Source organism: Dendrobates tinctorius, unplaced genomic scaffold (assembly GCF_039654945.1).
Source record: "Dendrobates tinctorius isolate UK_male_01 unplaced genomic scaffold, ASM3965494v1 ptg000020l, whole genome shotgun sequence".
Classification (NCBI taxonomy): domain Eukaryota; kingdom Metazoa; phylum Chordata; class Amphibia; order Anura; family Dendrobatidae; genus Dendrobates; species Dendrobates tinctorius.
This window is the reverse complement of record NW_027361688.1, coordinates 10,050,288-10,063,182: the sequence shown is the minus strand read 5'-3', so window position 1 is coordinate 10,063,182 and position 12,895 is coordinate 10,050,288. Positions and strand designations below refer to the sequence as shown.

Sequence of the window (12,895 nt, the reverse complement as noted above, 5' to 3'; positions counted from 1 at the left end):
CAGCCGTAAAATTAAAAAAATCATATTTTTTCCACAAACATGATCTTTTGGTCCCCAATTTTATTTATTTTCCCAAGGGTAACAGGAGAAATTGTACCCCAAAAGTTGTTGTCCAGTTTGTTCTGCGTACGCTGATACCCCACATGTGGGAGAAAACTACTGTATGGGCACAGGTCGAGGCTCGGAAGGGAAGTAGTGACGTTTTGGAATCAGACTTTGATGGAATGGTCTGTGGGTGTCATGTCGCGTTTGGAGAGCCTCTGATGTGCCTAAACTGTGGAAACCCCCCACAATCTTTTTTGAGTGTCTTACACAATTTCTTGATACCATTTTGCTGGACCTTCCAAAAAATACATACAGGCCACAAATTTTGCAGTGTGGTCTATCTGTGACATGCCTCATACATCTGTGTGCTAAAAATGTGGGCATTTTAGGCTTAAATTCCATTTTTTTTGCTGTCTGTCACTATAGTTATATACAGCAGTATTTTGCATTTTAAAAAAAAGCAGGCCACATATTTGGCAGTGTGGTACCTCCGTGCCAGGCCTCATATATCTGCGTGGTCCAAGTTTGGCCATTTTAGGTCGGCATTCCAGTGTTTTCCTGTCTGTCACTCTAGTTATACACAGCACTATCTTGCATTTTTTAAAAAAGCAGGCCACATATTTGGCAGTGCGGTATCTCTGTGACAGGCCTCATCTATCTGTGCAAAACATTTGGCCATTTTAGGCCTACATATTCTAGTGTTTTGCTGTCTGTTACCGTACTTATTGACACCAATTTGATAGCAAAAAAAAAACATTTTTAACTACAGTCCAGATAGTTTAGAATGTGGTTTTCCCACACACGTATCACATACAAGTTTGCTCCCAATTCAGCCATTTGTAGTGAACGTGTATAATATTCTAGTCCATTTACAATGGGCAAGGCGCGTGGCAAGTGACGGGGAAGTGGACGTGATGGTGATGGTTCATGTCGAGGTCAAGGCCGTGGGCAAGCTGAAATTGGGCCACAAAAAACACTCACATCTTCTCTCTGGACCTTAGTGTCCGAAGTCCTAGGGGACCGCAGCAAGACAGCACTATTGAAACCCGAGCATTGTGAAATGGTTGTTGGTTGGATATCGGATAATTCCAGTTACTTATCAACCACCACCAGCCCCCTGTCTTCCACACGGTAAAGTCTGAGTAGCCGTGAATCTGGACAGCATATTCCTTACCATGATCCTCCGTCCTCCCACCATGCTGAGTGCCCTGAGACAACTGATCCCACACTCAGACACTCCGAAGACTTGTTAAGTTTTCCATTTATAGATTCGTGCCTTTTGCCTGGTCCACTTGAAGCGGGGCAAGATGAGATTCCATGTAGCGATGCCCAAATATTTGAGCAGCCATGGTCACAAGAGGTGGATGATGATGAGACACATTTGCCAGAAAGTCAGGAGGAGGACCAGGGTGCGAAAGTGGAAGATGAGGTGGTGGATGATGTAGTAACTGACCCAACCTGGCAGGAGGACATGCAGAGCGAGGATAGCAGCACACAGGGAGAGGGAAGCGTAGCACCCATTCAGGCAGGAAGAAGCAGTGTGGTGGCTGCAGACAGAAGGCGTGCAACCATTCCCCGTAACACCAACATGACGGAAGTTGCCAGTCCAACTGTTAGGGTTTCCCGAGTCTGGTTGTTTTTTAATACTCTGCCGATAACCCCAAACAGGCCACTTGCAACACCTGTCATGCCAGCATCAGCAGGAGTAACAAAACTACCAGCCTTACCACCACCAGCATAATCAGGCACATGGCAGCAAAGCACCTGACTTTGTGGGCCCAACCCCAGGCTCCAGGAACCATGTCTGCAGGTGATACCACTGTTTCTTCCACTGTTGTGCGTGCAAGCCAATTCCCTGTCCACGGTGCATGCGATGATGCCTCCTGCCGTTGCCCACAGTGAAATAGCACCATCATCAAGCACGTCCACGTCCTTGTCCCAGCGCAGCCTTCAGTTGTCCATACCCCAGTCATTGGAATGTAAGCGGAAATACGCAGACAACGCCGCACAGGCCACAGTACTAAATTCACACATTCCTCATCTACTTGTGGAGCGCCCGGCGCAGGGCCGTTGGGTACTCGATACCGGGCCCATTGACTTCAATGGGGGACGTCGCGGCGGCGGTGACCCAGTCCGTGGCTCTGGGGCGTCCAGTAAATAAAATAGGGGAAAGTTGTGTGATATTGAAGGGTGGTAAAAATGAAGATAAAGTTTATAGTTGAATATGTGACGCCACCTGTGGTATTCTGGTCAGAGGTGACCAGCGCTGCGGTGTTGTTCCACTGAGACTGCTGGTGTGTCGCAGCTGATGTGAAAATAGCTCCCCACAGGTAGAGCAATAGTCCCGGGGCAAATATATTTGATTAATAGTTAAGATGGCGGTGGACGTTGGGGTGCAGAGAAATGAGAGAAGGACACAGAGAGGTGCAGTTTCTTTACCTTTTACTGGTAATAGGTTGCAGTCCAGAGTACCACATACAGGTGATGGATTGAGTCTGGCTCGCCTGGAGGCATTCAGGGGATCCACCTTGCCAGGTGGGGGTTTGGGACCTTCCTACTTTCCTTCTGCGCTTTGTGTGTGGGTCTCTGTTGTTTGTAACTAAGCTGTGACCCTCTATTTCTTGATGGTTTCTCTAACCTGTACGGCTGACAGCGTGAGCCTATTCCACGGGTACCGTCCTTTTCACCGTCAGCCCCGGGCTCCTTATCTGCTGCCGTGCCCTCAGGTGTTCAATCTCGTACAGCAACTTACAGTCCTCTGTACTTTCAGATTCGGCGATCAGGACATACAGCTCCTGACCACCAAGGACTCTGGCGTCCCTTATCTCTCTATTAGCGCTTCACTCTGGGGTCTGCTATACGCAGTTTTTAGCTTCCCCAGGGCCTCTCTGTTTCTGCTCTTGTCCCTTTCCCTCTTCACAGATCAGCTCCCCATCTTCAACTGACTGGAACTTCCAGAAAGATCTTTTTACCTCAGCTCAACTGTCTTGTCATTTTGCTCACAGCTGCTCTCATTTCCATGACAACCCCCTCAGCTCACTTCTAGCTGACTCACCAACCCCCTCTGCTGGCCAGAATTTATAAGGCAGCTCCCTTTTCTGACCTGCAGCAGGAATTGTGATTTAATCTAGGTTATCACTGTGACAACCAGACTTGCGCACAAAATGTTGCCTTTCAGGCTCATGGAGACGGAAGCTTTCTGCAACCTGATGGCGGTGGACGTCCCAAGGTACTTGTTCCCCAGCCGCCACTATTTCTCTCGCTGTGCCGTCCAGGCATTACACAAGCACGTGTTCCACAACATTACCCGTGCCCTCAACAATGCAGTTACTGGGAAAGTGCACATAACCATGAACATGTGGACAAGTGCTTGTGGCCAAAGATGGTACATCTCACTGACGGCACACTAGGTGAATATAGTGGAAGCTGGGACCCTGTCAGACCTTGGGATGGAACACGTCCTCCTGACGCTAAGGATTGCGGGCCCTACTTCAGTCAGCGTGAGTCAGGGTTGCAGTGTACAGCTCCTGCACCTCCTCCTCCTCTTCAGACTCCATCTCTGAAATTAGCACATCAGTCACAAGCTGGAAGCACTGCAGCAAGCGGCAACAGGCTGTGCTGAAGCTAATTTGATTAGGGGACAAACCGCACAATGCTGAAGAGTTGTTGACAGCTCTGAAAGAGCAGGCAGATGTGTAGCTGACACCGCTGAACCTCCAGCCAGGCATGGTTGTGTGTGACAATGGCAGGAACCTGGTGGCGGCTCAGAGGCAAGGCGGACTGACACACGTACCATGCCAGGCCCATGTGCTTAACCTCGTTGTTCAATGTTTTCTAAAAAGCTACCTGGATCTGCCGGATCTGCTTGTGAAAGTACGCCGCCTGTATGCCCATTTTAGAAAGTTTGCTACAGCTTCAGTCACCCTTGCCGTACTTCAGCAGCGATTGCAGATTCCGGCTCGACTGTTGTGTGATGTCCCCATGCGTTGGAACTCTACACTGCATATGTTGGAAAGGATTTGTGAGCAGAAGAGGGCAGTTATTGAATACCAGCATCAACAAGGTGGTCGTTATTCAGGTTTGACTCCACACATAAGACCTCAGGAGTGGACATGGATGTCAGACATATGTAACATCCTCCAAAACTTTGAGGAGTCCACCATAATTAGTGTCACCATCCCGCTCATCTGCATTCTGAAGAGTTCTCTGCTTACAATGAAAGAGGATGCATTGCAGGCGGAGCACGAGGACATGGATCAAGGAACCATACAGGGTGATTACACACAGCCCAGCCTCATGTCATCCCAATGTGGATTGGTTGGCAATGAGGAAGAGGAGGAGGAGGAAGAACAGGAGCTACTTTCATGCGCTATAGATGGGACTACAACCACAACTGTCATACCGTCTGTTCAGTATGGATGGCCTGAGGACAGGGAAGAAGAGGTGGAGGAGGAGATGGACACCTTGGTCAATCGTCCTCTTGGTGGGGACACGGAAGGCTTGCCTGTTACCAGTCTGGCAAGCATGGCTGATTTTATGTTGCGCTGCATTTCCCGTGACCCTCGTATTGTCAAAATATTGAGTAACATTCATTACTGGCTAGTGACACTTTTAATCTCTTGTTCCAGAGGCAGACAGGTGTACCAAAATGGTGCAGTACCAGAGGGCCATTGCTGCAGAATTAATCAAAAAATTCCCATCTCAAAACGCTGGTGGCAGAGATAACAGTTCATTGGCCAACCAAGGAGGACAGGCGAGAGAGAAACACAACTCCAATCCAGCAGAGGCAAAGGAACTCTGCAAAGCTCTGGGACAGTTTTCTAAGACCCTCCCATCGCCCTGTCACTGAGGTGCGGGGTAATCTCACTAGGAATGCAATGTTTTCTAATATTCTGAGGGAGTACCTTGCTGACCGTACCAACGTCCTCCGTTATTCCTCTGTGCCTTTTAATTATTGGGTATCCAAGCTGGACATGTGGCACGAACTGGCTCTCTATGTCTTGGAGGTCCTGGCCTGCCCTGCCGCTACTGTTTTGTCAGAGTGGGTTTCTAGTGCCGCTGATGGAATTATCACAGATAAGCGCATTCACCTTTCAAAGGAAAATGCAGACAGGCTGACTCATAAAAATGAACAAGGGATGGATTTGGCCTGACTTCTCGACACCACTAAATGGTGACAATGGAACATAAACTCCAATGTAGTGTCATTTTGAGAGATGTATTCCCATGCACCTCTTCACAACCAAACATGGGTATACGCTTCCTGATTTTGGCTATTTGGTGTCCTCCTCCTCCTTTTCCTCCTCCTTACCATCCACCACCATTCGAACACCAGGATGATCGTATTCCATCATGCTCCAGCCACTCTATTTTTTGGCAAGGGTGTTATGATGCCCGTCACCAAAATACAAAAAATATGTACACCCCCAAGGGGAAATGTTTGCCAACCCATACACTAAGGGTATGGGCATTCCAAGTCTAGGAGACCAGCTCTCAGAATTTGGGCCTATTTTGTAATCAGGCCTTCCTCCACGTCTCATCATCCACCGCCACTAGATCAAAATGGTTAACGTGTTCCGTGCAGCTACAGGCAGTGTCGAATTATTAACAAGGGTCGGTGGTTATGCTGTGCGTAAAATACTTGTTCTGAAAAAGGTTGAGGTGCACCCCACAGGGGAAATGTTTGCCAGCCCATACACTTCGTGTAAGGGCATTACAAGTCTAGGAGACCCGCTCCTTTTTAATGGGACATTTTTTTGTTAAGAGGCCCTCCTCCATGTTTCTTCCAAGGGGGGAATTGGGGTTATTGGGGTGCATATGACTTGGTAGCAGGGCAGGCCTTGCAGTCAATGCATAAGAAGACAAAATGGGAGTACAAACTGAATAATGTGAAGTTGATTTTCCTGGGCCCATCCAGTATGTGGGTTCAAAGGCCTATTGGAGTGCATATGACTTGGTAGCGGGGCAGGCCTTGCAGTCAATGCATAAGAAGACAGAATGGGAGTACAAAATGAATAATGTGAAATGGATTTTCCTGGGCCCATCCAGTATGTGGGTTCAAAGGCCTATTTGAGTGAATATGACTTGGTAGCGGGGCAGGCCTTGCAGTCAATGCATAAGAAAACAGAATGGGAGTACATACTGAATAATGTGAAGTGCATTTTCTGTGCCCTTCCAGTACCTGGGTTCAAAGGCATATTGGGGTGCAGATGACTTGGTAGCATAGCAGGCCTTGCAGTCAATGCATAAGGAAACAGTATGGGAGTACAAAATGAATAATGTGAAGTGGATTTTCCTGGGCCCATCTAGTATGTGGATTCAGAGGCATATTGGGGTGCAGATGACTTGGCAGCAGGTCAGACCTTGCTGTCAATGCATAAGAAAAGAGTTTGGGATTATGAAATGAATAATGTGAAGTGGACTTTCCGGTGACCATCCAGTACGTGGCTTGAAAAGCTTATTGGGGTGCATGTAGCTTTGGGGCAAGCCAGGCCTTGTATTCAGTGCAACATATTTTCTGGAATCCCTCCAGTACCTCTTGTGAAAGGGGTATTGTGGTGCGGCGTAATTCTTGGCAGCCCAGCCACTCACTGCATAGACAATAACAGTTCAGGAGACCCACTGTTTTATAATGGCCCTTTAAGAAGATTAATGCCACCTGATGTCCTGGTTAAAATAGGCTCTGTGACTTTAAGAGTCCCTCTTTCATAAATGAAACAAGATGTGTCTGCTTATGTGTCACACACCACATGGCCAGCTAGGGTTGGTAAATGTTACAATGACATTTCCAAGTAAATGCATTTGTATTGGTTGAAAGCAATGTTAAAATTGAAAAACGCTTCAAAAACTCTGCATCTGAACATAGTCCAAGTGGGGGAGGAACATTTTGGTATGGGGTTTTTTATTTTGCCTTATATACAAGCCATTAACCTGTAAAGGATGTACATTAACAAATTTCCCAGCAAAATCCGTTTTGGTTTCGTATTGGTATGTTTTTTGGTGCACTGGTAAAAATGGCATGAAACTCTGACAACATTGTTTAAAGCTGTGAACTGGGAGTCAGAATTGCTTCCAGGGGCGATCCCCATGATGTCCCTGTGTCATTTCAGCAGTGTTTCCATCATTTTCAGACGTTTTTAGACCTTAAAAGGACCCCCGGGGGGATCGCGGTAAAAATTCTTGGGTCTCCCATAGACTTACATTGGGCTCGTTGTTCTGTCTGAGTACCCGAGTATTCCAATTTGCTCGACCTGAGCAATGAGCACCCAAGCATTTTAGCACTCACTCATTACTTAGTTCCGGGTGTCAGCTGTGAGAATCAGTAGAAACCCAGCCGCGATCAGCCACACACCACCCGTGTACGCGGCCGATCGCGATGACATACTATCCCATCCATGGTCAGACAGGCCCAGGGCACATGGACGGGATAGTATGTCAGATTTCAGAGAGAGGTTAAAGACTATTTAATAGAGATGAGACAACCAGTAATGTCTTATACTATGGTGGAGAACAGAGACCGAGCCCGGAATCTGCCTCGCTGTGCAGTAGGACACCCACTTGTTCAGTGAGTGCGTCTAGCTGCAGAAAGTCCAGTAAAGTCGTATCCAGTGGTGGAGAACAGAGACTGAGCCTGGAATCTGCCTCTTTTTACTGATGCAAAGTTGTCGTCTCCAGCTGGATCCCATGTTCATTGTGGGTTCACAGCGAGACCCTGCTCTGCCTCACCTGCAATATAAATGTCACAAAATTAGCAAAACAGTAAAGATTAATACATGTACAAGCAGACAGGTTATAATGACACGGGCAACAGAAGATGTTTACATGTCATCCTTTATCTATAGATTATAATACTGTACTATGTAATACATAATGGGTATTATTTAATGTCTATGTTCAGGTATGTTCTACATCCTATCAGTGCTGTAATATGAATAGCACCCTGCCTATTATTTTTGGATTTTCTATGTTTAGATTACAGCTTACTAGCAATCCCTCCCTAATGGTGTATATACAGCACTGCACCTTGTTCCTATATCCCCATGAAAAAGCTGTGATTGATGGTGAAACAAGTGTCAGGGTTAAGTGGTAGAGTGGCAGTTTTGGTACTATAGCATGGTTAAATGTACTTAGTACTGACTTGAGTTTTTATTATTGGTTTTCTGTATTACTAAGGCTTAGCATTTGTGCAAGTATTTGCTTTTAGCATCTGGTATTATGTTGGTAGTTCGTTATTCTGCCTCAGCTCTTTTGATTTTTTACATTTTCAGTCAGTATTGCTATGTATAAAATGTGATCATGATTATTCATCTGTTTGTTTTTGCCATGACCACCCACTCTAGTTTGTGATTTTTAATTGTAGTTATATACTCATCCAATAGTGTTATGTATTGTGATTTATTAAAGATGATTTATATTATTCTTTATCGTATTTGTGATTTGAGAATGACAAATCCAATTCTCCAATAGTGCAGCAAATCTTGGCTCACAGACTGATGATTTAGCTTGCATAAAGACAAGTAACGGATCGACATTTAGGTCATTAGTGCCCAATTACTAATTATTTAGCCTATTGCCTGTTAATACGAATACATAACATAGATCATAAAACATATTTATAAAGCTCTAAAACCTTACATTTGTTTTTTGTTGGCATAGGCCAGAAGTTCCTGAAAAATAAACTTCATGACGGCTTTATATTTCTCTATGTCTTTGTCCAGGCCAAGATGCTTCTCAAAATTTTGAGGAGGCAGAGGAGTAGACAAAGGAGGAGTCAGAGTAGGAGGTGGAGGAGTAGACAAAGGTGGAGTCAGAGGAGGAGGCGGAGGAGTAGACAAAGGAGGAGTCAGAGGAGGAGGTGGAGGAGTAGGCAAAGGTGGAGTCAGAGGAGGAGGTGGAGGAGTAGACAAAGGAGAAGTCAGAGGAGGAGGTGGAGGAGTAGACAAAGGAGGAGTCAGAGGAGGAGGTGGAGGAGTAGACAAAGGAGAAGTCAGAGGAGGAGGTGGAGGAGTAGGCAAAGGTGGAGTCAGAGGAGGAGTCGGAGGAGTAGACAAAGGAGGAGTCAGAGGAGGAGGCGGAATAAGTTCTCTGCCCTCTTGTTTTGTAAATCATAGTGTATAAAAAATAAGTTGTTCATGAATGGACATTGATTCTACTCTGTCGGTCTGAGATTGAGGGCCAGGAAATTTTAAGAAATTGCTTGAACTGCAGTTCAATAATATATTGCTTAGAATGGCAGATTTTTAATTTATGCAAGTTATGGAGATTAGAACAGATTACATTTATGGTAGTAAGCAATATTCTTATCAACATGAAGAAAAAAGGAACTTACTGTCCAAGGCAACCACCACAGTCTAATCTGGCACGTTGACGCCTTGCCGATTGCATAATCGGGTCCAGGCGTAGAGATATCGGTGTTTTCGAAGACATCTCTGTTTTTGGCAGTGGGTCCATGCGCAGCTTCATCATTTACAATATTTATATCATCCAAATGTTCTCCTGTAAGGTGTAACATTCAAAATAACATTACTAAAATAAAAGCTTCTACGTTTGTTAAAGAATATCAACATTTTACAGGTTTTATAACGGCTAAATTGTAAAGTATGAAAATAGAAGGATCAAACAACCAGCTATCTACTTTTAGAGATTTTTTTATTAGACTGTTTTTGTTTCTATTAAATATATGTTATAAAAGCCTGAGAACTTACTGTCAGAGGAGATGACCACATCCTCATCTAGGTCGATATTTATAATTACATAACTGGGGTCAGACTTAGAGATGTTGTTTAACTCTCTTTTCAGCCATGGGTCCAGAGTTGAAGAAAATCCCCAATTATGATATATTTGTAATTGTTCCCCCTATAGTACTGATGAAATCACAGATATGGAAATCAGAGACGCACGTGACTTTTTTCTCTTACACAATATCGATCCCCCAATGACATCACAATTGTGACTTCATGGCAGGGAGCATCGTATGTCCACACAAGTGATGTCACGATGGACCAGAGATACCTGTAGCCACTAAAAATAAAGCAGCTTCATCCATTTTTATGTGTTTCTTAATACTACTAGTTTTGTCTCTAGGTCACTGATTACACAGGATTCAGGGTCGTAATGGTTCACCAGAGAACCGGAGGATTCTCTGGTGGGCCCAGGCACTGACACCTGCTGGCATACTGGTCAGCAGCTGCCTAGGGCCCCCATTGCTCTAGGGGCCCCCAGCGAGTGGCTATGGGGCCCCTGAGTGAAGGGGGCCTCCTTGTGCCTGCGGAGTAGCAGCTGGAGACATGAACCTGTCTCTGCTGCTAAAGAGAAATGAATATTCACACCTCCCCACGCCCCCATGGGCTGACGATACAGTACAGTATAAAAATAGAGGGAGCAAACCACAAGAGTTACCTCTGTGTATAGGGTGGAATCACCTACACGCTTCTTTCAGAGACTATTTATATTAGTCAGATGTTTTCTGTTAAAAAAAAAATCATAAAAACATGAAAACTTACTGTTAGTGGAGATGATCGGATCCCCATCTGAATCTATATCGATGACCGTATGATAAGAGTCAGACGAAGAGTTATCGCTGTATGTGGCCATCAGTCCATGAGGAGCATCATCATTTGCATCATCTGTAACACAGAACATGGACATTAGCATTGATAAAATAAAAGCTTCTATAGCAGCTAACACTGCCCGCATGTAAAGCCCCACCACCACCGCTCCACTCTCTCACACACAAAGCATCGCACCACACTGCACCACATACACACATGCACGCAGACAGACACACAGCACACTCACCTCTCCGCAAGTTCCCTGCTCATATCCCGGCACCCTGCTTCCCGCCTGGTGCTTCCTGTCTGAGACAATGCAGCTGGATGATGTCATCATTCAGCGTGCGGCTGTTTCAGACAGAAAACTGCCGGCGAGAAAGTGGCTGCCGGGATGTGCTGCAGGGAACTTGCGGAGAGGTGAGTGTGCTGTGTGTCTGTCTGCATGCATGTGTGTGTGTTTGTGTGTATGCGGTGCGTTGCTTTGTGTGTGAGTATGAGAGAGTGGTGTGGTGCTGTGTGTGTGTGTGAATAAGAGTGGTGCTGTGTGTGTGTATTGGAGATTGGCAATGATAGGGTGGTGGGGAAGGATCATGGGGGTGGTGAGGAAGAAGGCAGTGATGGAGGTGGTGAAATGGGCAATGATGGGGTGGTGAGGAGAAGGCAATGATGGTGGTGGTGTAAAGGACAATGATGGTAGTGCTGAAAAGGACAATGGTGGTGGTGGGGGAGGAGGCAATGATTGAGGTGGTGGAATGGGCAATAATGGGGGTGGAGGGGGAGAAGGCAGTGATGGAGGTGGAGAGGGGCTGCATTATACTCTATGAGGGGGACTGCATTATTCTTTATGAGGGGGCAACAATATAAATTCTTTGGGGGACTGCATTATTCTCAGGGGACTACATCATACTATATGAGAGGGCAGCATTATGCCCTATGAGGGGGCTACAGTGTATTCTAGGGGGCTGCATTATATTCTGTGGTGGGGCTGCATTATACTATTTGCGAGGGGCTGCAGTATACCCTATGAGGGCGTTACATTATATTTTATGGTAGGAACTGCATTATACCTTATGAGGGGGTTGCATTACTGTATATTTTGTGGGGTGCTGCATAATATTCTATGAGAGGGGGCTGCATTATAATCTATGAGGGGGGATACATTATTTTATGAGGTGGACTGCATTATATTCTATGAGGGAGCTGCATCATATTCTATGAGGGAGGCTACATTATATTCTATGACGGGGGCTACATTATATTCTATGAGGGAGGCTGCATTATATTCTATGATGGGGGCTGCATTATATTCTATGATGGGGGCTGCATTATATTCTATGAGGGGGCTACCCAAACTTCTGTTACATAATTAAGATGTATACTACCTAACAGACCGGACATTTAGTGTCTCCCTCTCACACACCACCTCCTCACCTCGCCCCTTGTCTGTTGGTGTTCCTCAAGGCTCTGTCCTAGGACCCCTACTATTCTCCATCTACACATTTAGCTTGGGACAGCTCATAGAATCCTGCGGTTTGCAGTATCACCTCTATGCCGATGACACGCAGATCTACCTATCTGGACCCAACCTCGCCTCCATACTGACTGAAATCCCACAATGTCTGTCTGCTATCTCAGCCTTCTTCTCTGCTCGCTTTCTCAAACTGAACATGGACAAAACAGAATTCATCATCTTTCCCCCATCTCACTCTACCCCTCCACCAGACCTATCCATCAATGTCAATGGCTGTTTTCTTTCCCCAGTCCCACACGCTCGGTGCCTTGGGGTGATCCTCGACTCTGCGCTCTCTTTCAAACCACTTATCCAAGCCCACGCCTCCTCCTGCCGCCTCAAACTCAAAAATATTTCCCAAATCCGCTCATTCCTCAACCACGAAACCACCAAAACACTAGTGCATGCTCTTATCATCTCCCGCCTCGACTACTGCAACCTCCTATTCTCTGGCCTCCCATCTAACACTCTGGCTCCGCTCCAAGCCATCCTACACTCTGCTGCCTGACTAATCCACCTGTCTCCCTGCTATTCCCCAGCCTCCCCCTATGCCAGGCCCTTCACTGGCTTCCTATTGCCCAGAGGCTCCAATTCAAAACCCTAACCATGACATACAAAGCGCCATCCACAACCTGTCTCCTCCATACATCTGTGACATGGTCTCTAGATACCTACCCGCACGCAACCTTTGATTATCTCAAGATCTCCTTCTCTACTCCCCCCTCATCTCTTCTTCCCACAACCGCATACAAGACTTCTCCTGTGCTTCCCCCATACTCTGGAACTCTCT

At 46.1% G+C, this 12,895-nt stretch overlaps 1 long non-coding RNA gene across 1 annotated transcript in view; it reads left to right on the top strand.

Annotated features, from left to right (window-relative positions):
• The window catches only part of LOC141083406 (uncharacterized), an 87,669-nt gene that overhangs the window by 9,389 nt on the left and 65,385 nt on the right, over positions 1-12,895 (top strand). The gene's annotated exons all lie outside the window — the stretch shown is intronic.